Consider the following 26,698-nt stretch of genomic DNA (forward strand, 5'->3'; position numbering starts at 1 on the left):
ATTCTGAATCTGAATTCTGAATCTGAATTCTGAATTCTGAATCTGAATTCTGAATCTGAATTCTGAATCTGAATTCTGAATCTGAATTCTGAATCTGAATTCTGAATCTGAATTCTGAATCTGAATTCTGAATCTGAATTCTGAATCTGAATTCTGAATCTAAATTCTGAATCTGAATTCTGAATTTGAATTCTGAATCTGAATTCTGAATCTGCATTCTGAATCTGAATTCTGAATCTGAATTCTGAATCTGAATTCTGAATCTGAATTCTGAATCTGAATTCTGAATCTGAATTCTGAATTCTGAATCTGAATTCTGAATCTGAATTCTGAATCTGAATTCTGAATCTGAATTCTGAATCTGAATTCTGAATCTGAATTCTGAATCTGAATTCTGAATCTGAATTCTGAATCTGAATTCTCAATCTGAATTCTCAATCTGAATTCTGAATCTGAATTCTGAATCTGAATTCTGAATCTGAATTCTGAATCTGAATTCTGAATCTGAATTCTGAATCTGAATTCTGAATCTGAATTCTGAATTCTGAATCTGAATTCTGAATCTGAATTCTGAATCTGAATTCTCAATCTGAATTCTCAATCTGAATTCTGAATCTGAATTCTGAATCTGAATTCTGAATCTGAATTCTGAATCTGAATTCTGAATCTGAATTCTGAATCTGAATTCTGAATCTGAATTCTGAATCTGAATTCTGAATCTGAGTTCTGAATCTTGATTCTTCGTTCTTAGTCTCTATTTTAAATCAGCGTTCTGAATCTGCGTTCTGAATCTTCATTCTGAATTTGCGTTTTGTATCTGCGTTCTGAATTTGCGTTTTTAATCAGCGTTCTGAATCTGCGATCTAAATTTGAGTGCGATGTGAATTCCAATCTGAATTTGAATTCATATATGTAATTCATAATCTGAATGTTGATGTTGTTTTCTGAATCAGAATCCTGAATCTGCGTTTTTTGTATGCGTTCTGAACGGCGTTCTGAATCGCCGTTCATGAATCAGTGTTTTGAACCTGCGTTCTGAATCAGCGTTCTGAATCAATTTCTGAATCTGCGTTTTGTATCTGAATTGTTCTGAATCTTTGAACCTCGAACTTCATAGTTGAAATGTTGATCGCTAAAATTATTTTTCTAAACACACACAGTTATTGGCTTATACTTACCTTCAGCTTTTCAGCTGTTGCTATTCTTTGCTCTTGAAAATCAAGATCAACAACCACGCATTGAAAAACCAAAATTCCTCTAGTGAAAAGGGCAACTTCGGATTGTGTTAGAGCGTGGAAATCAAAGCCTCCTTGATGTGGAAGGCCGAATAGCGTAATTTTAGGATGTTTCATTTCCTTTATTTTTATCTCTTTTAAATTATTTATTTCATATTTAATAGTTTTTCTTGCTCTTTGTTTTTTTTCAGATTTTACTTGTTTTCTTCTATTTCATTTTCTTCTTCTCAACCTCCTCCTCTCCTGCTGTTTGCTGTTGTTTTTCACCATTACTGTTGTTTTAAATGTTTTATTTTTATTTTTAATTACCTTTGAAGACTAGATTAAACAATTTACTCTTAAATATTTTCTGCTGTTTTCTTGCTTTTCTTTGTTTTTTTTCTTCTTTTGTTTTTACTTGCATGTTCATATATAATTTAATATTAAATTTAATATTATGTGTGTGTGTGTTTATGGGTGTGTGAGTGTGTTGTTTCTTCTCAATTTTAATTCTCCTCGCTGTCACTATCGCTGTTTCTTGGACAGTTGCCTTTCGCGTACCCCCAATTGCATTGTTATGCTGCTGTGAGAGTTTGTCTCTCACACACACCTGATGCCGAGACATGACGCTACGCCGAGTTTTTTTTTTCGTTCTTTGCTGAACAGTGATGTAAGGTTGTCTACTTGGTGATGAATTCGTCCCAGCTGATTTAGTTTTGTGTTTTTTGTTGTTTTATCTTTAATTTCATTGTTTATCTATTTTGCGTCTATTGTTCGTCAGCGTTCGTTTTGGTTTTTCTATGGATTTTTGTTGTTTATTTTCTTTCGTTCTTTCGGCTGGCTGTGTATTGTTAGGGGTGCTATTTTCGCGTTTTATCTGCTTACAGTTGCTTCTTTTAATCGACTTTCACTTCTATTTCTTCTTAAACATGTATGCGTGTATGTATGTGAATGTTTTTTTTTTTCGTTCAATATGGCTATGATGATAGAGAGAGAGAGATAGCTTTGTTTTTCATTGCATTTGCGTAGGTGTAATTTTTTCGGTTTTTTTTGTTTCTGCAGCTGTAGTTGTGAATTATTATTATCTATAGTAGGTTTAGTTTTTTTTCTAGTAGTAATCACCATCATCGCTGTTTCCTTCGTTCACCAATTCTTAACTCGAAACTGTCTGCTCTTTTCAGGGTTCACTCATACATTTTTTTCTTCTTTTCAAAGAGTTGGATTCCTACTGCTGTTTTCTCGATTTTCTGTGAGATGTTAATTTTTTTTCTTCTAATATATTTTAAGTATTTCTTTCAAAGAGACAAAATACAAATACAAATGCACGCACTTTTACATATAAATATTTCATTTTTTTTAGTGATGTTACTTGTTTATATATGGTCACGTTTAAAAATTAAAAAAAATGCTAGATTTAATTTGTGTTTATCCTTCAGTTAATTTTCAACGATTTCGTGTATTCTCATAGCTGTTAATTCACAAACTTTATATAAAGGATCAATAATTCCAATCTCGAGAGTTGCTGACGAAGCCGGCTGTTTTCCGGTTTTCGACTTTGGTTTGTGTCAGTGGCACCATTGCTATCTTTGTCTGTACGGAAGGAGGGATACCACACTGTGGAGAAAGGATAACTGAACAGCCCCTTTGGTTTTATTCGGGTTTCAAAATTGTTTAAGCAACCGATCATTTTTCTCTAGGGTCTAAATAGTTTCGATCCACGGCCCTAATTCCTTCAATCTTTTCTGTAGTGGGCTGACAGGCGATCAAAAGGGATTCAACAATACCAGTTTGTTTCCCGTGAATCTGCCGTGTGACGCTTTCGAAATCAATAAAAAAGTAATTGAGAGTTTCGATACTGTTGGAGAGATTCTGGCACAATGAATCGATTTGATTTGAAAACTGACTTTTTAGAGTGGTGTTTACATACTATTTTTTGTAGGTGTTAGAGCAAGTTCAATGGTGTTGGGAAAAAAGTGGTAGAAATTTTGTCACTTTAAGCACATTTTGAAAATTTTGCATGCAAAAACATTTTCAAGATCTGTGGCCTTCAAGTTTTTTAACAACACGTGTTGTAGTTTCGCCTGCTGTGATGCAAAAATAGCCATATTTCTATCACATACGGCTGAAATAGAAACAGTGCTGTAAATTTCTACCACTTTTTCCCAACACCAGTGAACTTGCTCTTCAGAAAATATTGCATTGTAGTTGCATAAAGTATTGAACTGCGCAAATTCAAAAGCTATCCAAGGAGCCTTCGAAAGCAATCGTAACGAAATGACATGTTCAAATATTGTCAAATATTTTTACCCCTCTCCTGACAATCTTCTTTGAGAGAAGACCATTTTTTTTAATGACTTTACAAGTCCTAAAAACGGGTCAGTGAATTTTGCAGTTTAATGGAGGTTCCGGTTTTCGAAATTGAAGCTTCCGAGTGAAGATCAAACAACTTTCAAGAGAAGTTGATGGTGGTTCAGGTACGTGGAAACATTGAAGAAGGCTAGTACTTCATTTGGATCATAACAGCCAAATTGCAAAATTAAGCGATAATCACATCCATGTTCAAAAATGGATTATTAGAGTTTGAAGTAAATGTCAGACGCGGATTGCTCCAGACTGACAACATTGGTGGAACTGTACCTTGCGAAGACGAAAAAGCTCAGAGCCAGAGCTGTTTGAACGAGCCAGAGCGGTTTTTCATGAAATTTAGAGAAATCTCCTTTCCAAATTAAGCTCAGTTAGCTTTTTTAATTCGTGAAATAATGAACTATGTCTCAAGTAAGCTTCTGAACCGAAAGGGATTTCTGAAACTTGACGATCGACAGACTTTCGAAATGCTTCTCGATCGATTGAAGTTAATCCTGAAAGTGAATGTTTCCAATTGACCGGCTTGAGAATTACCTAAAAAAAGAGAGATGTTTAGATTCTTTCTCCTTGTACGACTCTCAATTAAACTTTTCGTTAAAAGATTCAACAAAAGCTTCACTCGGCGTGCTCTTGCAGATTTGGTGACATTCCTCCGTTGGTTTCGAATGCGAATACCTCGTTTAAAATTGAACTGATTGGATCGTAAAGATGGGGGGGGGGGGGGGGGGGGGGATGTGTGCTAAGCTCTGGTAAGTTTAGGGTAGGGCAAAAGTTTTCTACTTTTGTTTTGTATGATTCCTAGAACCGCATTGTTTGTTACACAATTCAAAACTGCATGTAATAACAAGTGTGTTTGAGTGATCATAAACGAACATTCGAAAAAATATACATATGTATACCACGCTACTATAACTATTCGTTTTGCGAAGAGACTTCCACAGTATGATTATTTCTCGTTTGTTTGTCTAGTTTCTTTAGATTTGCAGTTTGTTGTGTGTTATTTTAACTTTGCTTTAAAGTTTGGATTCGAGATGGCAAGCAATACATATCATTTGTCAGGGCTTGTTTGTTTTGATTTTGTTCGATAAAGGGAGGGATTTGTTCTTGTCACTTAATTCCATACGTTACCCGAAAAAAATGTTATTCAATTTTTAACGTGTTGTCTATAGGTTTGAAAAGGGGGCATTTGAACGTGCAAAAGGTTGGAAAGTTTAGTGCTGCATTTTCTATGTTTGTTTCTTTTAAATATTCGGATTCGGAGCGCCATCAATCGAAAGCTATCAGCTCAATTGGCTCAGTGTGGACATATGGCGTCGTCTTGGTGTCGATGAGTTTTCCGGCGAACTCTTCTACAAACCTACCTATTTATCAACCTATTTCAAAACACGTAACTAATGATCCCAAACGGGACCCGGAACGAAAATCGATTTACCATATCGCCTAACGACATTTCTCCATCCTTCAGAAATTCTTAGAATTGTTTCGGAATTCAAGCAACGCACACAGCACGTGCAGTGCGATATTTTCCTACGTGTATTTTTTTTTATTGACTTGCGTGTGTTTGGGTCTGTTTTGGTATGATTGTGTTTGTGTATTTTTATGGAATTTGAACGTAGGGCGGCAGCTTAAATTTAACAGTGATTGGCTATAGGTAAGTAACTCAAAACATTCCTTTTTTATGATTTCCATCGTCGCATTTTCGCACTCTGGCTATTATTTCCGGATAAAAGAATCTTCGACCAATTTCCTGTTATATAGGTAGCTATTGTTTATTAGAAGGGAAAAAACCAAACACTAGGAGGGCATCGTAAACATTTGCCTCGCTGTTTTGCATTCATTCGGGTGTGTTTGTTGTTGATTTGTTTGGCACATTCTATACTGATACATATTGATTGTTATTGATTATGCTTCGTTTATTGCATCGGTGGCCGTAAAAGTTTGCATGTATTTACTGATATTGCTTGCCTCATTGTGTTTTCGAATGGTGGTATTTTATGTTAATCGAAGAGAATGTGTTTTCGTTTCTGAAGTATGCTGAGTCTACACTGAAGGTGACTTTCAAAAGCTGAAATAAATGATTATCACTAAAAACTTCAAAAAAAAAATGCTTTTAAATAAAAATGCAGTCTAATGTTGTTATTTTAGACAATACGAAATAAATTTAAATCTGATAATTGTGATAATTTTTAAATTATGCAAAATAAGTTAAACATACCAAATCGTACAGGAAAAGGGAAAGTTTCAATCGTCGAAGACTCCGTCAGAAGACGAACGCGTTCGAAAGTTTTCTCATTATTTTACTCTATGGGGGCCTGTCGTTTGCAACGATTAGCTATGTCACAGATTGGCAGCACTCTTTCGCCCACAGGCACTTGAAACAATGACCTTGAGGTCGTTTCCTCCTGAGCAGCATGCGCGGGGTTTAAAAATCCTAATAATTTTTAACTTGTTGCAAAAGCTACGGAGACCCGGTGATAATAGCAAGCTCGGATCTCCGGAACCTTTCCCTAGCGCAGGGTCAAATATTCCACGTTTTTCGGATTATGACAGGGCCAAGCGAGCTGGGAAATTCGGTTAACGAATCTCCTTTCCCGAAATATGTGTGTTTGCCTTATTCTCATTTTACCCTTGGTCTAATGAAACCCTTGAAAAATCAATCATCTCCTCCGATATAATAATGGCACGGGGGTGAGAGCAACAAGGAAAAACCTTTATTAACTGCTCGTTTTTCCGCCTGTATTGAATTCAAGAGAAACTCGCACCCATTTGGCAAAAGGGGTTTCTTCTTTCAGCGAAGGAAAAAAGTAATTAATTTTCTCTTTTTTCCGTTGTTGGAGGACTGCGGCAGATTTCGGCTTTTCGGCTCTGATGTTGTCGACATAAGTTAGTGAACTCATCGAATCGGGTCCGAAAGTTTTGCAGCCTGGGTCCATTAGCGTTATTAGAAATGATGTGCCTCGGGAAGTTGACTTAAAATGTCAGTGTGTTTTATTGGAGAAAAGTTTGCCTTAGTCTTTTTCGGCATCTCAAACAGGAGGAGCAATAGGCATATAGCCTTAGTCACTTGATCCTTTCTCTTCTGTTAATCATGTTTTCAATATGGCGAAACTTCTACTCGTAAAATTAATCACGCTGACAGCGCCTGAGAAATTAATTTTGAACACCGAACGAACGCTAATCCAAACTAACTGCCCGACGAACAATGGGTCTCAATATCAAGCGAGCGAATAGGTGTTTTCTGTTGTTGCCACATTTTTCCGGAAGCAAGCCGCACATGCCAAGCGTGCTCTCTAGGAAGAAAACACAACAATAACAGCGATTCCCAGCTTTCCCTGGAAGCTCTGAGGGTGTTAGACTTTGTCCGTTCTGATAGCCACCGGAATCACCCTCGAGGAGAGAGATCGGTCCTGGAAGGTCTTTAATCTTATGAACCCTCTAGTCTAGAAGATGGTCCGCGGAAGTCGCCTGGTGGTGGATGCCGGAGGCTGGAAGTTAATGGAAAAATCGTGTTTGTGTGTACACTGCACACGGTTTGCTCATGTCGTGTCGGATTCCTGACCGGATGTTTGATCGGTCGGAACAGATTCCAACATATGTGCGACCGACCCTCCTTCCCGGGTTGGCTAGCTAAATACAAAACTTAAATGCCATTGCTCTTGGTTGAACAATCCATTGGATGTCATATCGTACGTCGTCTCTAGCGATGGAAGGACCAGAAATCCTGACCGTACACGAACGGACACGGTCCTATCTGTAACGCACTCACGTGGGAAATATTTCCCCGAAGAAAAACGACATTTGATGTTTGCAATGGGGCTGAAGCTGCTACTGGGTGCGTGTGGAGAGGCCAGGTCCACCCGGTTTATCACACTCCGACTGGTGATTCTAAACAGCCTTAAAGTCGTCACTGCGGTGAGCTGCTCTTGGAAAAACGGCGGTGTCCATCGGTGGGTGGCGGCAGCAGTAAATCGACGAGAACCATAAATTATTTACGGTTCGATGTTACAACACAACAAGCACAATAAATCGGAGCTGTTCTCCGGATAACGTTTCGCATCATCGGAGGGACTTCCCTGGAGGTCCAATAGAGCTGGCGGCGGTAATTTGTGGAAACGGCACCACTGCTCCACCATCTCCGATAACACCGGGCGTTTTCTCGAACTGTTGTGCTGTTTCCGGTGCTGATTCATCCATGAATTTCTTGGAATCTTTGAACCTGAAATAAGAAACAAGAGAATGGAGATAACGTTAGTTCGCTTGAAAAGGTGGCTAATCTGGTGAACTACATTCTATATAGGTTGTTCAATGAGTTTTGGTTTGATAAGAAAGAGATTTACTACCAGGTTAAATATAATACCGGAAAGTGTTTCTATATGTGCCTACCGGCTTAAATGTACACATTCAAAAAAAGGTTTTGATCCTTAAAAAAATATACGTACAGAAGCTCAAAACGAAAACTTGGGTGGATTTTGTTTCTAATTCAGTTGAACATCAAAAGTACAACAAATTCATATTCCTCTAGTAACCCTCTTTTAAACTCTGATTTCTCGTTAAGAAGTTTTAAAGTAGTTGGAAGATTGTTCCAAATCAAATAACAATACCCCGAACGAAAAATGATTTACCATAATATGATGGACTATGTGAAGGAATTAGAATATTTCTAGCGCGTGAATTGCTAAGCGGAATGAGCAGGGTTTTCAGATAATGTGGCTTTCCGGGGTTGAGGATTTCATGCATTATCATGCATGATCGGTACTTATAGAAATTATCGAAAAAACATCCAATGAGAAATTTATGTAAGTGAAAAACTCGAGAAAAACGAGATAAGTTGAAAACATATCGCAGACATGAATTCAAGGCAACTCGATACTACCTGTGCCTTACATAAAAAAAACTGCTCTATTTCTTATGATATACTTTGCCAAGGCTTTCGACCGTGTATTAAGTATGTGATTCATGAATAAGTTAATATCTATATACAATTTTTCAAAATCAGCAGTTGATTTGGTGCGTTCATATCTGTGAACATGAAATCGCTATAAATAAACAAAGGAAAAACGTAGGCCTTAAACAATCTTAGTTTTGTGGCCACATCCAGATGGTTTATTGTTAAGGTAAGTGATCGGTACTGTACCGATCAGGAAATAGCATCTAAGTTTTTGTTTGTAATATGTGTCTTAATCTATGTTCACTTGACACTTTAATCCATTTGCTCGTAAACACCATTATTTGTGATCGTACCTTAGCATAAGATCAACTCTCTCTCGCAACATAGCGAACATCGCGGAGAGAGTTCACACAATAGTATGTAAGCCATTTTTTATAATCAGAATAGATTAGAACGTTAAACGAATCGCACGGATTTTTACTTCTACTAATAATAAATCAACAATTTAAGTCCAATCAAGCGACTTCAATATACAAGTTCCGAAAGTCAAAGTGCAGTGACAATACAATCGATCGCGAGTACTGTTTGGTGCTATCTCGCGAACAGACCCGAATAGCACAAACTAAATTCCCCCCCGAACGGGTGATCAGCTGTTGGTGTGAAGTGAAGACGACTTACCTGAAGTTTCTGCTGCTGGTGGATGCCGTCGCCTAAGAGACGGGAAGAAAACCCTCGAATACCGAACCCCCCCATCGGCCGAGCCCGAACAGTAAGTCTTTTTTTTTCTTTTTGGGGAGAGAGTCCACTGCGACCATTAAGTAGCTCTATTGTGGTATTACCCCGCGTTATTATTTTTACTTTGCTATGCTACTTGACACCCCTGCACTATTGGTTGAAGTTGCAGTTGTTTACTGGTAGCACTACGAGCCTACACATAGCTAGGTAGGATCTCAAAGTGCAATATAAGTTCCATTGAAAAGATCCATCCACATGCATCTGCTGCATCATTGAAACGTACAATTCCAAGGTATACCCGGCTAGCATTTTACTAATGCTAAAACCGCCAACCTTCATCATACTATGTGTGCCAGGTTATGTCACGACCGGGATTCGATCTCATGAACGTTGGCTTAGAAGAAAAGGATGCAGCCAAGGTTCTCATCAGCGTATTTCAGCGGCTAGACTACGCTGCCACGAGCTTCTGGGCCTGCCTCTTCTTTACCATCTGGATTCCAGTCAAGCGCCTCTCTGCAAATCCCGTTTTCATCTCTCCACAGCTAGTGCCCAATCCATCTCCACTTACGTTCCCGAATCTCAATTTCTAGCGCCTTTTGATGACACCGGCGATGAAGATCCACGTTCGAGATCCAATTGTGCGGGTGATGTTCCGCAGGCAGCGATTCACAAATACTTGCAGTTTTCGCGTCGCCACCGAATATGTCCACCAAGTTTCGCACCCGTACAACAATACGGATTTGTCGTTTGAGTTGAAGATTCGGATTTTTGTTCGTAGATAGATCCGGCGTGAGCGCCAGATGTTTCGGAGACTAGCAAACGCAAATCGGGCTTTTCTGATCCGGGTTTCGATGTCCTTCTTGGTACCACCATCAGGCGTAATCTGGCTACCAAGATACTGGAAGCATTCCGCTTTCTCAATCTTTTTGTCCAGCTACCACGAAACTGGAACGATTTTCTGTGTTGATTTCACAGATTTGCTGGTCTTTTAACCGAACCATGAATCTTGCAGCTTTTAGTATTAACCTGACGATTCCATGAAAGATCATGCTAAATACACGGTCGAAAGCCTTGGCAAAGTCTATCATAAGAAATACAGCAGTCCTTTTTGTTAATCTTAGGCACAGGCAATATCGTTATAAACCTTCATCAACGCAGTTTCAGTGCTGTGAAAAGAACGAAACCCGGCTAGAAACTCATATAAGATGTTACTTTGGTTTAAATATTCTGTTATTTTGCATTTGACTATTTTTTCGAAAAAATTTTAAATTGCACTTAAAATACTTATTCTGATTTGACTTTTATCGAATTGGAATGACTTTTGATACTTTCCATTAAAAAGGATATTTTGCGTTTATGATTTCATAATTTTCAAAAACTTTAAATTTAAATCCGTGTGGGACTATAAAACTGTTCAACTAGTAAAATTTACTGTGAAAAAAAAAAGTTTATTTCATCAGCGCTAAAATTAGACACATCAGAGTTACCTGGAGATTCTTTCAATCCAAACTTTTTCAAATTATTCCAGAAAGATTAAAAGGCGCATTTAGCGCGAACGTTTTGAAGTTCGCCAATTCGAACAGCTTTTATAATAAAATCGTTTTCTCGAGAATTGAAAGAGACACCAATTATCAACATAAAATTTAATTTATACACATATTTCTTCCTTCATACAGATGCATTTGATCAAAGTTGCCGACGTATTATAGATGAAACCCTAAAAACCATTTCGCACTAAGCCCGCTGTCCTATTTTTTGTTATTGTTTTTTTTATTGTACCAGAAAAAGCAACGTTTAGTCCAATCGTGTGTTTTGAGTTGACACTTTTTGGCTCGAGCTTTGGGCTACAATGTGCAATAGACTGAGTCGATTTGGGGTCATTTTTTAATTTCTTATACTCTAGGGTCTAAAAAGCTTTGTTTTTAATTCAAATCTCATCCATGATATTTTTGCATAATTTTCAAGTAACGTTTACATGAGTAAATTCGAACTTTTAGGTTTGTTTGGGAAAATTGAATATTTTGTGCTGGAAAATCGGCATAATTTTTTATTCTTCTGTGGAACCGAGCCTGCTAATTGTTTTTGTGCCAAATTTATGAATTCTTTAGAGAAGTTTTCTCGCTGAGCAACTTTATGGAAGATCGTAACTTTGTATCTTATTAGACAAAAAGATTTTAGGTGTTGAAAGGGGGCATGTCTTTTGGCATTGAAAAACAATAAATTCAATTGACATCACTGCTGGTGTCTCGCGATGTATGAGGCATTTCCCCACTCGTCAAACGAACAGCTGATTTCTCATGTTTACATTTTCTCGACATATCGTGGTAGTACAACATTACGCATGTTCAATGTCCAGAAAGTAACTAAACAAAATTGGCAATGCAATTGTAGTGGTTTTGCAAGCGCATCTTGTTTAGTAGAATATAAATTCTTTATTCAATTAATTGTAAATTCATAACAAGTTAAGACATGAAGGTATGTAAATAATAGAAATTAAAGAAGTTTTTAAAAGAAAGCATTGAACAGTGCTTATCATCAAAGATCAACATGGCGACCCATGTGACTAGTACGCGCCACCCTTTTTTTGAAGATTCTGAAACATTTTAAGCCTCTAAAATATTACCAATTTGTTTTAAATGCTGTGATACGGCATGGCAAGTATGAATTTTTCCTTAAAAAGCCTCTGTGTCGTGATAATTTCACAATTTAGGTTTTTCTTCATTTCGATCTAAGTTTTAAAACACTTTCAATAAGGTGTCACACAGTGGGGCAGACCTGACCAATCGATGGTCAAAACCTCATAACTTTTTTAAATGAAATCCTACTGGTTTGAAGTCTTCTGAAAAGTTGTTCATCTGATCGAAATCTTTAATTTGATGTAATTTTTTTCATCTGGGTGTTGTAAAATTTGATCTAGATAACTTTGTTCAGCAGATTTTCCTTATCAACTTGAAAGCTACTCAGTCGATCGGCGTGAAAATGATCATGTAAGGGTTTTTAGGACCGTTAATAAGTTAAATGATGCTCTAAGATCCCTCCCCTCACAAGAATGGGGGTCCCCATACAAATTTTACCTGAATATCTACAAAACTCTTGAATAAATAATGCAAATGGACCCAAATTTGTCAAGAAAGAAATGCATGTTATTTTAACGCTAGTTTGAGACCAATCTCTTTTCTGGAAGAAGAAAATTTCATAGAAATGGTACCAAATTTCTACATTTCAAAAAACTAACCAAGCAACCACAAAAGATCTAACAACTGGTAAGAACCTGACAAGGAACAAACAAGCAAATTGAACCAAATTTAACTGAATTTGACCTCTGAGGATTTCGGGGTACGAGAAATCGTTTATTATGATGGCTCAAAACTCATTCCATCTATGAAACGAATGCTTCTATACAAATTAAATATGAAAAATTTGAACGGAATTTTGTTCTAAGGGTCATGTCAGTGTGATCAGTGGTAATAGAACAAATAAGTTCAGATAATAAAGCCATAAACTCATATTGGGACCTTATATAAGTAGCAAATGGATCAAGTAGGCTGTTACTCAATATGACAGCAAAAACATGGTTGCATTGTTTTTTTTTTTAAATATCCAAACATTCGGAGTGTGAAAATTTATATTTTATTTTTGAGTAAAACTTTAAAATCTCTACATTTTACAGAAAATTTTTTTGAATAAAAGTTAGTTAACAGATAGGTACTAAACATCTGATCGAAAAGGATTTGAGAAGGTCATAGAAAGTTCATATTCCAAAGAATCTGATCTGCTTGTCTGTAGATAAATATAACTTTTAAAAACCGATAAAGTATTATCAAACTAAGAGGAAAATAAATTTAGAAAAAAAATTAAATTTTAAAATTTCAAATTCGATTGAGTTCAAGTTTTTCTAGCAAAAACCATTATCAAAATCAATTCCACAAGTACGATAATTGTCCAAAAACATGTTTCACTAAAACGTGAATAACTTTTGAATAGGCAAAAAGTGGCAACTACTTTTTGTTTTGTTGAATAGCTGAGACTTCCATTTAAATGTTCGAGTAGAAATGAGAGTGGGGTAACGTGGGGTAACATGTTTTCCAGATGTCCCAATATGATGAAAACTCGTAATTTTTTAACATTATACGTTTATGCTCGTAAAAAAAATACGATTTTTTTTTTTCAATTCTTCAACCTCAAATAAATAAATTTCATATTATTCTAAACACATACATGTTAATTTTTTTTATTTCTTCAAGAAATAAAATTTTAGTGGAGTATTGAAAATATTTTTTTTTGTTTTTGCGATAAAATCCAACAGCATCATACCCCAACTTCACCAACGTAAATAATTGTATGAAACAACGAATTTTAAGTTTTGTTTCACAGATTTGTGATCGGTGTAATGTCCAGTTTCTGAAAAGCATAAATTTATGATGAATTTTTGAAATTTACAAAAAGGGGTTTTGGCCAAGCTTTCATAGGTCCTGCCCCACTGTGTGTCACCCAGCAGAGAAAAACGAATAAGACAATATTTTCTGACACATCGATAGAGGAGAATCTGAACTATGATTTTATGCTTAAAAATCATACCGAACTCGCAAAGGTATGCTTTTTATGGGTATGTTTTATCACGGCCCATGCGCTTGTTATAACGCGCCATTCGTAGTAGGCTGAAAATATCATAATTTTTTCAAAAAGGCCAACTTTCATTGAAAATGAACAAAAAGCCTAAAACCATATTTTGAGCGTTAATTCAGCCCAAAAAATCTACTTTTCCATTTTTTTTTAATTTTGATTAGTCCATTTTGGTTTTCTTTTCAGTCAAAGTGTCTGTAAGTATTGGTGTGTTTTCGGTCTTCGGCTGCTTTCGGGTGTGTTCGGCTGCTAGGCGCGTATTGAATACACAGCGGCGCGTATTTGCAACACAGTTTTGTTCTGTGGCTTTTAATAAGGTTTTTAAAAATCAAGTTTTTGAAGCAACTAAAGCAATTTGAGTAATAAAAAATCATAGGCATTTGTAGAAAAAACTTTTCTTCAACGATTACACCCGTTTTTTACAAAATGTGTACGTTGAATACATAGCAAATCAGTGATTCGCTTAGGTGGCGCATAATAGGGCATGTTCCCCTACTTTTTTCAAAACAAAACCAGAAAGTTACCCAACCCCAATCTGTCTCAGGAAATACTCTATTGCATGAAAAGTATTCATGCAACACATGGGTTCGATACCCATCTCGGTACTGGGTGTTAAATGTTAATCGTAAGTTGTCCACGTCACTTTCTTTAAGAGATAATTTATACATTTAGGTATAGATTGAACGAAATCTCTATAGATATATACAGGTGTTATTAACCTGAATCAGTGCTCCAAACTCCAGCAGACCCATATTCCGACCAAGGCAGCGGCATCCGTGGAGAACTGGTAAATGGTTTGGTCCAAAACTGATGAGATTTGGACCTAATTTGACGCAGTTTTAAACCGTTTGACAGCTAATGGTACACGAAAAGGGATTACCAGTTTCTGTCCGGTGTAATATAGGAGTCATCTGGTGGCTTAACGAAAAATCATATTGATTTAAAACGGTCATTAGTACTTTACACACTTTTCAAGGCTTAGCTAGTACATCTGTTCATCTTTGCTGACAATAAAATTAAATAACATAAAATTTTAAAGAAAAGATAACCTTGATTTAATAAATTGGCGCATCTTTTTATCTGGAACTTTCATCCTACCGGATGATTAATCCATAAGCTTACCAAGCTTACTGTCAATCGACTTAAAATAAGCGTTACATGCGGCATAAGCGCTGGATGCACATTAGGGTGGTCCTTAGCTTTGTATATGTAGGTTTTTAAAGCCAAAATTTCTCAGCTTTTCATGTGGTTTCAATAATCAAGATAACGAACTGTGCAGAATTTCACTCTGATTGGACAACTCAAAGGCGACCCTCAAACTAGAGTATCTATTTCCCGGCCATTTTCCCGTTCCCGGAAATCGGGAAATCTGGTGGCCTGTTTTTCAGGAATTCCCGGGATCCCGGGAAACATTCAAGAATATGTAAAATCTATGCACTTCGATTCAAATATAGATTATCGAAACTTTCGTGCATACAAGCCCATAATTTGTTCAAAATGTACTCTTCATAATGTTTTTTCAACTTAACACAATCAGCCTACCTGCTGCGCGATTTTTTTAATATATTTTTCGAAGTGTTGTGGGTTTCCGTTTAATGAAAACGATGTCTATTATATGTATTATACAATCCGTTTAAACTTATGTATTTGAATAAAACAAATGCACCAAATGGCTGCAAAATGTATACTGCCACATGAATCGGCATATTCTCAATGAGTTTTGTATGACTACATTAAAAAAACGTGTAGACAAAGTTTACAAAAAATCACACCAATACACACAAATACACTGACATCGTCTGAACTCGTCGAGCTGATTCGATAGGTGCCTATAAAGGTCCATAATTAATGATCTCCCAAATCGACCGATAACTATACCTTTCTGAAAAAAGGCAAAACATTAAGAATGGTTCCAGATTCTATTAGGCTTTTCAAGAGAAATAATTTCATATATGTCGCGAATTCCCGGGAATGAAACCATGAATGGAACCCGGTAATCGGGAATTCCCGAATTTTTCAAATTCGGGACGAACACTCTCTCAAACGCCTTGAAAATGAAAAATCTGTTTAAAAAATCGAACATTTCAATAAAAAATCGTGAAGTAGACGTTGTCCAGTTTGGAGGGCTCACGATAGTTGTTCTTCGAGTGCGCGAGAATTTAGAAATTTTTTATTTAAAAAAAACTTCTAAAACATTGCATTGTTATTAAAGTAGTTTGCAGTAGTTTTCATGAAATGTGCTTACCCAGGAGAGGAAGACTGAAACTCGCTGGAGCGTTTTTGTATCCTTTTTTTTTGTAATCATTTAAATTTAATCTTTCAATTATAAATTTTGTATAGCGAGTCATGCAACTCAGTTCAGTTATTTAGGCGCTAAATTTAAGTCTTTGAGTTGATTGCAGCAAATTTAAAAGTAAACATCGAAATCGATTACACTAGCTAGATTACCCAATGCCCAGCCTGCCAGTTTCGTCGTTAATATAAGTTTTGAAATATATAAAAAGGTTGCTCGGTTCATGGGAAAAAAACTAATTCTGTAATTTTGATTATTTTTAGAAAAACCAGTAATCAAACAATTATTATTTATCAGCTTCAAAAACTTCAACGATATTTGTGCGAATCAACACGAATGAACCAGCAAGAATGTACCAGTGTAAAACAAAACCTAATTAGATAATTATCAAATTTAAAACAGATGCTTTTCAGCATTAAAAAGGTTTATCTATTTAAAATTGCTCTAAAGTGAGCGAAACAAGAATACAAACCCCGTTCGATTGCTCAAATTGCTAAAAATCGAAAGTTGCCGAAATCGAACGGTTTTTTCTCAGCTTTTTCTCAATTATCACAACAAAACAAGTATAATTATTGCCAATAACGTAATTTTTAGCTAATTTCCGAACATTTCAGGTAATTTTTTTTAAATGTTTTTGATGCACTTGGCACTTTTCTAATTTTTTTTTCTAATTTTAGTTTTTTTGTTATATTTATTTGCTACTTTATTTTTTTTGTCATTTTTAGCCATTTTAGTATTTGTTTTTTTTTTCATTTCATTAGATTTTCAACCATTTGTCATTTTCAAGTCCTTTATTTTTTTTTTAAATTTATGTTTTTGTTGATGTATTTTATCATCATTATTTATCATGTTGCCAAAATCGAATGTTGCCAAAACCGAATGTGTGGCTTGTTAAAATATAAATTATTGAAATTCGTCAGGATTTTCTTCTACAATTTGTTTTCAATTGATCAACGGATAAATGATATGGATAAAAAAGGCAAAATAGTGCGAAGTAGGAATAGTACTAATGTCTTTATACAAAAATTTAAATTATTTCTTAAAATTTATTTGTGAAAAATTTCATAAAAATGCTTCCTTTACGTATTTGAATAGGTAACTGTTTTTTAAAGGCGTTTTCTAGTATTCCAAAGAACTTGAAGGGGTTTTCAAGATATTTTATTCTAGCACTAAGGAATTCAACACTTGAGTTATAATAATTTACCAAACAGCTCAATTGCTTGATGAACATAACGGGAAATGAAGAAACAACCGTTCTGGGTTAATTTTGAACAGAAAAAACGTGTTTGAATTCAAATTATGTCTCAATATTGATTTTCCGGGTAGATTTAGGCCCATATTCATCATTTCCAACACAGTTTTTTCGGAGATCACGGTGATGAAAGCTTTCCTAAAGTTTTTGCTCATCTACACTTCCAATCCAATTGTAAATCATGCCAATAATATTGCTAGCCATCTGGTTATTTTACATAAATAATTTAAAAAACCACGGATACTAAAGATGAAATAATCCTATCTTCCATGGCTTGTTGTTTCCCTTCAAATTATTTTCATATTTAACTAATTTATCATAATATTCCTTCGGATTTTTTTTAATTTCGAAGAGGAGGGAGAAAATCACAAAAGAAGAATTTTATAATTGTTCGCGTTTTTTAGCCTTTTAAAAATTCTGATTCTGAATTCGGTTCCGGCATCCAATTTCACTGGATATAGAGTCTGAAATGTAGTTTTATCAAATCAATATGAAATATATTTACGAAATTTTTATGTAGCTAATTACCTAACAGTAATAATTTTGAAAGGAAACTTTTTGAATTTATTCTTTCAATAGAATGTCTATACCCAAATCTGGACACAAGTTTTCTTCTAGACTCTAAATCTTATTCAGAATTTATCTGATCTTAGATAAAAAAAAGTGTTGGACAAGAAATTAAATATGAATAAAGGGTGATACGGTCAAAATTTGGTCAAGGGAAAACGCGTGTAAGTCGGTGAAATCGTTTATTTAAAAAATCAAATTAAATTTCTTTTTCAAGTTTAATTTGAATAAAATTCAGGAAAAATATTCAGTTAGGCTTCCGCTTTTCCAAATCCGAATTGCCGGGCCTTACGCTTAACCCCTGCCATCAGACTTTGTACAGCCACCTTGTCCAACTTCTTCGCCGCAGAAAGCCAGTTTGCCTTGAACTGCTGCTCGTCCTTAGCAGTTTTTTGGTCTTCTTTAGGTTCCGCTTGACAATAGCCCAGTATTTCTCAATTGGGCGGAGCTCTGGGGTGTTGGGAGGGTTCTTGTCCTTGGGAACCACCTGCACGTTGTTGACGGCGTACCACTCCATGGCCTTTTTACCGTAATGGCAAGATGCCAAATCCGGCCAAAACAGTACGGAATGTGTTTCTTCAGGAAAGGCAGCAGACGTTTATTCAAACACTCTTTCACGTGAATTTCTTGGTTGACAGTCCCGGAAGCTATGAAAATGCTGCTTTTCAAGCCACAGGTACAGATGGCTTGACAAACCAGATATTTTTTCGCGAACTTCGACAGTTTCATGTGCTTGAAAATATCTACTACCTTTCCCCTTCCTTTTGCCGTATAGAACTCCTGTCCCAGAAGCTGCTCGTAGTCGGCTTTGACGTAGGTTTCGTCGTCCATTACCACGCAGTCAAACTTCGTCAGCATCGTAGTGTACAGCCCTCGGGATCGCACTTTGGCCGTCGTATTTTGTTTATCATCGCGATTTGGAGTCACTACCTTCTTGTAAGTCGATAGTCCGGCTCGTTTTTTGGCTCGATGCACGGTTGTACACGATACACCCAGCTTATTTGCGGCATCTCGGAGAGAGAAGTTAGGGTTTCGCTTGAAACTACCGGAAACTCTCTTTGTCGTCTCAGCGGCTTCCGTTTTTCGATTTCCCCCCGATCCAGACTTCCTGGCTGTCGACAAACGTTCTCCAAACACTTTAATTACATTTGTAACGGTTGATTTGGCAACTTTTAGCGATTTTTCCAGCTTTGCGTGCGAGTAGCTAGGATTTTCGCGATGTGCGAGCAAAATTTTGATACGCTGCTCTTCTTCCTTGGACGGCATTTTGACAATTGAAGAGTGAATTCCAAAATCAAAATAGGAGCAACATTCTACACACACACCTTCAAAATGAGGGGTGTTCAGGTTTTTTAAATGCAAAATTGAAAGAAATACGTCAAGTTGCTATTGACCAAATTTTGACCGTATCACCCTTTAGGGTAAATATATAATATTGATTTTAATGTTTTGATATTAATTTTAATATAGAACTCAATGGAATAGTATAACTTGGCTCAAAACAACCTCATCTTGTCTCGTAAATATATTTCGAAGCGTGCATTGCACATTCGTGTACACAAAAAAAAAAAACAAATCTGCCCAGCCTCCTTGAAAAACTACCAGGATGTGTAGGATATTTCATGTTATTAAGGGTATGATATGCTTCATTTAGGAAACATGCAAAATTTAGTTTTCCCTAAACAGTAATTTAATAATTTATTAAGTTATTTTAAAAGCAATTTCAGATGAGGAAATGAAAATGAGGTTTGTGTTCGATCGATAAATTTCACAAATCTGACTTGTTAATGTTTTGATAATGTTCTTCATTTGTTTTCGATGAAATTGATAGAATATTCATTTCGCATAAGAAAACTTAACATACAGGAATCAAAGTGGTCCGAAAGGCCTAAAAGTGAAACTTTTTTCCAAGAACCTCTGTCTTTCATCTAATCTCTCAAGTGTCTTCAGAACATTTGCTCCTTCAAACATGCTCCATAACTTGAAAGTATCAAAAATTAGTCAAAGTCCACTATAAAAAAATTGAACATTCTAACTTTTTTATTTCAATAGATGGAGCTTCACGTTATACTACAAAGTTGTAGAGAATGTGAAAATGTGAAACTTTGTTGAAAACATCAAAACCCTATCTCTTTTAAGAGCAAATAACTTTAAAAATAAAACCTTCATAGTTCTACTCTGAAAAGAGATAGGGTTTTGATGTTTTCATCAAAGTTTCATATTTTCACATTCTCTACAACTTTGTAGTATAACGTGAAGCTCTATCTATTGAAATAAAAAAGTTAGAATGTTAATTTTATTTATAAGGGACTTTGACTACTTTTTGATACTTTCAAGTTATGGAGCATGTTTGAAGGAGCAAATGTTCTGAAGACACTTGAGAGATTAGATGAAAGACAGAGGCGCTAGGAAAAAAGTTCCACTTTTAGGCCTTTCGGACCACAGTGGAATCTATATATATAAAAATGAATTTCTGTCTGTCTGTCTGTCTGTCTGTCTGTCTGCTGTCTGTCTGTTCCCTATAGGTGGGGGTATTGGAGGCCGGGGAAGGTTCCTATTATGGTTTGAGACCCCTCCCTTAAACAGGAAGGGGGGAGGGGGTCTTTCATATAAAAGTAATAAGTCTTCATAACTCGAGAACTGATCTAGCAAATCAAATCAAACTTGGCATGGGAGAGTACTTGGGTGCGAGAAATATTTCTAAGAATATTTAGTACCCCTCCCTCCTCTCAGTGAGGAGATAGGAAGGAGGGAGGGGGCCTACTTTACAATTTTTTACATAACTGGAGAACTAAACAAGCTAATGGAACCAAATTTGGCATGGGAGGGTAGGGGAATACGAGGAATCGTTCTATGATTATTTCAGACCCCTCCTTCCAGTGAAGATACAGGGAGGAAGAAGGGGGTTTTCATACCTTTTTAATTGCATAACTTGAAAACTACTCGATCAATTGAAACCAAATTTGGCTTGGAAGTTTATTTAGGTACGATAAATAGTTCTATGAATATTTGCTACCCTTCCCTCCTTCCAGTGAGAAGATAGAAAGTAAGGGGGGGGGGGCTTTTTTACAATTTTCAGCATAATTGGATAGCTAATCAAGCAAATGGAAACAAATTTTGTGTGGGAAGGTATTTGATAACGAAAAATGTTTCTATGATATTTTGAGAACCATCAGTTCTTCAAGTTGTAGAATCTTAAGGGAGGAGGGTGCTTCCATAAATTTTTACATCACTCGGGAACTTACCCAGCAAATGAAACGAAATTGGGTTTGTAAGGGTATTTGAGCACATGGAATGTTTCTGTGAATATTTGGTACTACTGCCTCCTTCCAGTTGCGTGATAGGGAGGAGAGAGGAGGCTCCTTTACAATTTTTCGCATACCTTGAGCAAATGGAAACAATTTTGGCATGGGATAGCATTTGGATACGTAAAAAGATTATTAGCTTATTTGAGACTTCTTTCTCTGTCAATTGGGGATACAGTTAGAGAGGACGGGAGCTCATATACGATTATCTTGCGTAAACCAAGCACTTATCTAACAAGTGGAACCAAATATGACATAGGAACAATCTAACAATCGAGCAAATGGGTCAGAATTGGGCATGGGAATGTATTTGAATACACAAAATGTTTGATCTTGATCCCCTCCTTCCAGGTAGGGGATGATAGGCAGCAAGAGGGGTTCCGATACAAATTTTATGGCACAACTCGACAACTAATAAAGCAAACGAAATCAAATTTGGCATGGGAGGGTATTCGAGTACAAGAAATGTTTTTTCGGTGGTTTAACACCCCTCTCTCCATTCAGTGGAACGATATAATAAGAAGAGGGTCACTCATACATTTTTTTAAATATTTTGATAACTTATCGAGAAATTGGAACCAAATTTGCATGGGAGCATATTTGTGTACGGGTAACGTTGCTTCGATGGTTTGAGACCCACTTCTCCTGCCAGAGGGGAGATATAAAGTGGGGAGAGAGTCACCCATTTTTTTAATAGCTCGAGAGCTTATCGAGAATGAATCCATATATGATGCGTAATCATATTTATATATAAGAAGTGTTTTTCTGATGTTATGAGACCCCATTCCTTCCATTGATGGAGGGAGTCACTGTCACAATTTGTATAATAATTCTAGAATGGATGGGTTAAATGAGTGTCCCGTGATGTTATTTTGTTACAGAAATTTTTTCTAGGATAGTTTGAGACCCTCTCTACGAATGAAGGGACACTGACAATTCCATTCATAAAAAAAAAACTTGACATAAGCTATAAACTTATAAAGCAAAGAATTCCAGAGTCTTAAAAAGGATTAAAACACGGATTTAAAAAAAAAATAATTAAGATTTCAAAATAAAAAACGTTGCAATTTTAAATAACTAGGGACCACAAATTTCAATAATTTTCGGAAGGTGTAGCAAAGCACACCGGGTCAGCTAGTGTACCTATAAATATTAAATCATGAATGTGTAGGTACGAAAACACAAAAAAAATGGATGGTAGGCCTTGAGAAATAGTATAATTCTAAATCGACTCCGTCTGATACACAGGTCAACTAGTGAACCTTCATATAAGAGAAGCGACATCTGATCCCTTTTAAAATAAAGTATGTGGCAACATCTCCAAAATCTTGAACAAAAAAATCCTCAGCACTGTTTTCTGGCTCAATGTTCAAGCTCTAAAGTGAACGCTCCCTCAATCCAACAAAACAACATTGAACTCGATGCCCAAAAGATCGCGATAAACGGGTATGAATGACTTGAATTAGATAAAATTTATGAATATTTCTCACATGAGCTTTCATTACGTCGTATGAAAGAAAATGTAAACAAAGAGCTTTATTACGAAAAAATACAAAAACTGACAAAAACTAGTCGCAACTTCTTTCCATTTAGAATATTTGTAGCCTGGACAACATATTCTTCTATGTGAAATACAATTTTTTGATAACTTTTGCAGCAGTTTTCTGTGAATTCTCAAGATGTTTCATACAACGTAATGGAAGCTCGCGCGAGATTTATTTCATTACAAATTATGAATCAGTGTAACACATCATTAGAATTGTAAATTTTCCATTCACTAAGGATGATGTAATAGGTAGCGTGATTTACTTTTAATAAATACGATTTCAGTAAACGTAGGTAGCTGAATTAAATATTGGTAAGAGAAGGGTGGAGAAGATTTCATTTAGAACCCGTACCGTACCGTGATTTTCGCCCACAATATTATTGTTTGCGCTGGTTTTTGTCGAATAATAATAAAGGCAAACCAAAAGTGCACACACAGGAATGAAATGAAACAACAAACTGTGTGACAGAAAATTAATGGCTTTTGCGGTTGCAGTCTGACAGCGACGACGATTCTGCAGTTTACAATTTTGCATTGCACTGTTTAAGGACATCGGATGAATAATTTGAATAAATGTAAATCTCATATAAAGTGGATCAACGAAACACATACCCCCTGCCAGCCATCTATCGTTCGATTGCAGGGCAGCTCAATAAAAAGAGAGTGAGTGAGAGTGAGAGGGAAGCAAATAAAAACGAGCAGGAGAGCAACTTCCGGCAAAGCTGTATGGAACCATTTTCCTTTTACATTTTATCTCCCCGGCTGGAAGCACCAATATAAAAAGGGTGTACCACTTGTTTTAAACATGAATAATAAATGTTAACTACGCCATTGATTATTCCATTCACGTTTCCGCCACTTTAACCGTTAATGTTTTAAATATAACCATTTTGAAGCTTGCGTGCGGTGAGTCATTTTCTACGGTTTTTATCGAGTACTTATAAATAACTACAATGCGCACTCATTTTATATCGTTATTTTGTACGGACCGGAATACAATAGCACAACACAGTGCTTGAAACAGTTGCAATTTATGGTAACTGAAGGCGAAACAAAAATCAAATAATGTGTACAACAGCAGTGCTTATAATCGGGATTGAGTTATAAACGAATAAAGTGGGACAAATTGCGGATTGAAATCGAAAAAAGGAAACCCCTTTGGAAAAATCAGATCAGACCGAATTAAGCCACTAGAGAGTAACCGGAAGCAGTTCTGTTTCAACTTGTTACACAGCTTCGAATAGGCTAGGCTTATGGTTGCAGAAGTATTTTCAGCACCTATCAGGGCCTGAAAGATCCGGGATTTTATCTAAAGACCTGGTAAAATCCGGACAAATTTGGTGGGTTTAGACTAGAAACAACAACAATACATATAAAAAATTCACAATAAATAAGAAAATTGATTTTTAAAACATTTTTTCTATTTATGAGCATTCCACAAACTGGAAAAGTAAAATTTTACTGTTACGATTTAAAATTGATGAGACTCAAAATTTCAAATCGATGCTTTGTAAGTCATTAATAATAGCTCAAAATGATATTCCTTATTCTGTATTTTCTGTATGTTTTAATTGTGCTCTAATCTATCAAACTATATATTCTGCTTAGATATTCTAATTTCAGAGATACAATGATCTTGAGAACTTAAATTCTACAATTTATAAAAATTTGAAATGATATTATTACTAGTATTTCTGACATTACTGAAGGTTTTATTTCATTCATTTCACTACAAACTTCTTTAAAAATTTGTCAAATTTCCGGAATGGGTTGAAGTAAACAAAAAAAAATTTTTTTTTCGCAAAAGTCAAATTGCTTGCGGTCTTTGGAAAAGTTAATGATTGATTTTGAACCTTTTTCTTTTAAAATTTTTGAAATGTTTTGTTTAAAAAAATGCAGGAATTTCTAAAATGATTTTCAACCCATTTTCAAAGGTTATTTAAAAAACAAAAGCAGATTGTAAATTTGGATTCATGGCACCCAAATTAACCAGAGTTATCTCTTAAATTCTTTTAAACTCGGAAAAAGGTGAACTTTGTGGACTTGTGTAATTTATAAAAACCCTTTTGAATGTGCAGGGCAGTTCAATTGAGTAGAACAAGACACACAACATAAAATTGAGGCTTAAATTGGGGGTTTGAAGAATTATCAGTATAAAACATTAAAGATTTTTTTTACAATCAAAGTGATTAGTGTATTGGTTACTGTGGAAAATTCGTTCGAAATGAAAATTTTACTTGAAAAAAAAAAACTCCATGGGCTTTCATTAGTTCACTGGTGTTGGGAAAAAATGGTAGAAATTTTGACATATGTATCACATTTTGAAAATTTTACCATGCAAAAATGTATTCAAGATCTTCAAGGCTTTGTATTTTTTACAGCACTGTTTCTATTTCAGCCGTATGTGATAGAAAAATTGCAATTTTTGCATCACAGCATGCGAATTTTCGTGTAGTAAAAAAACTTAAAGGCCAAAGATCTTGAAAATGTTTTTGCATGGCACAATTTTCAAAAAGTGCTAAAAGTGTCAAAATTTCTACCACTTTTACCAACACCAGTGAACTTGCTCTTACGTCGTCGTATGAAACAAAAAGGAAACAAACAGTTTTATTACAAAAAAAAAAAATACAAATATTGACAGTCGCACTAGTCGCAACTTTTTTCCATTTAGAATATTTATAGTCTGGACAATATATTCTATATGTGAAAAACAAATTTTAATGTTGTTGATGAATCTCATCAACTTGAACTGAGCACCATTTGAGTTGACAATTTTATATAAACTAGCAAATTTCGTAACATTTTCAAGAGGGTCACCTCATTTAAAACAATGAAATTTGAGCTTGTTGCATTTTTAAAAAAATAACGACTTCAAATCTATATATATAAAAATGAATTTCTGTCTGTCTGTCTGTCTGTCTGTTCCCTATAGACTCAGAAACTACTGAACCGATTTGCGTGAAACTTGGCAGGTGGGGGTATTGGAGGCCGGGGAAGGTTCCTATTATGGTTTGAGACCCCTCCCTCTAACGGGAAGGGGGGGAGGGGCCTCCCAAACAATAGACAATTTTTCGCATAACTCGAGAACCGATCAAGCAAATGGTATCAAATTTGGCATGGGGTGGTATTTGGGGACGGGGAATATTTCTATGAATATAAGGCACCTCTCCCTCCTCTCAGTGGAGTGTAAGGGAGGAGGGAGGGGGGGGGGGCTACCTTACAATTTTTCATATAACTCGAAAACTAATCAAGATGTTGGAACCAAATTTGGCATGGAAAGGTATTTTAATACAAAAAATATTTCAATGATTATTTGAGACCCCTCCCTCTTTCCAGTAGAAAGGGGGAGGGGGCCTCTTTCATATTTTTACACATAACTCAAAAACTAATAAAGCAAATGGAACCAAATTTGACATGGGAGGGTATTTGGATACAAAAAATATTTCTATGATTATCTGGGACCCCTCCCTCTTTCCAGTAGGGAAATATAAAAGGGGGAGGGGGTCTTTTTTATAATTTTTTATAAAACTCAAAAATTATTTAAGCAAATGGAACCGAATTTGGCATGGGCGGGTATTTGGGAACGTGACATGTTCTAATGATTGTTTGAGACCCATTCCTTCTTCCAGCGGGGAGAAAGGAAAGAAGGAGGGATGTTTCATATAATTTTTTACTGCATAACTTGAGAACTACAACAGCAAATGGAACCACATTTGGCATGGAACGGTATTTGGATACGTGAAATGCTTCTATGAATAGTTGGTATCCCTCACTCCTTCAAAGAGGTGGATGAAAAGGGGGAAGAGAGGTGTCCCTTACAATTTTCAGTATATCTATAGAGCTGATTAAGCAAATTGATCCATATTTGGCATGTGAGGGTATTTGGATACGAGAAATGTTTCTATTAAAAA

General features: G+C 35.8%; 1 protein-coding gene across 11 annotated transcripts in view; it reads right to left on the reverse strand.

The window, feature by feature from the left end:
- Positions 1-1,608: 1,608 nt before the first annotated feature.
- The window catches only part of LOC129739465 (calcium/calmodulin-dependent protein kinase type II alpha chain), a 205,776-nt gene continuing 180,686 nt past the window's right edge, over positions 1,609-26,698 (reverse strand). For all 11 annotated transcript variants that reach the window (XM_055730933.1, XM_055730928.1, XM_055730924.1 and 8 more), the window contains one exon: positions 1,609-7,794. The gene's annotated coding sequence lies outside the window, so the exon portion shown is untranslated. The remainder of the gene's footprint in view (positions 7,795-26,698) is intronic.

Source organism: Uranotaenia lowii, chromosome 1, assembly GCF_029784155.1.
Source record: "Uranotaenia lowii strain MFRU-FL chromosome 1, ASM2978415v1, whole genome shotgun sequence".
Lineage (NCBI taxonomy): Eukaryota > Metazoa > Arthropoda > Insecta > Diptera > Culicidae > Uranotaenia > Uranotaenia lowii.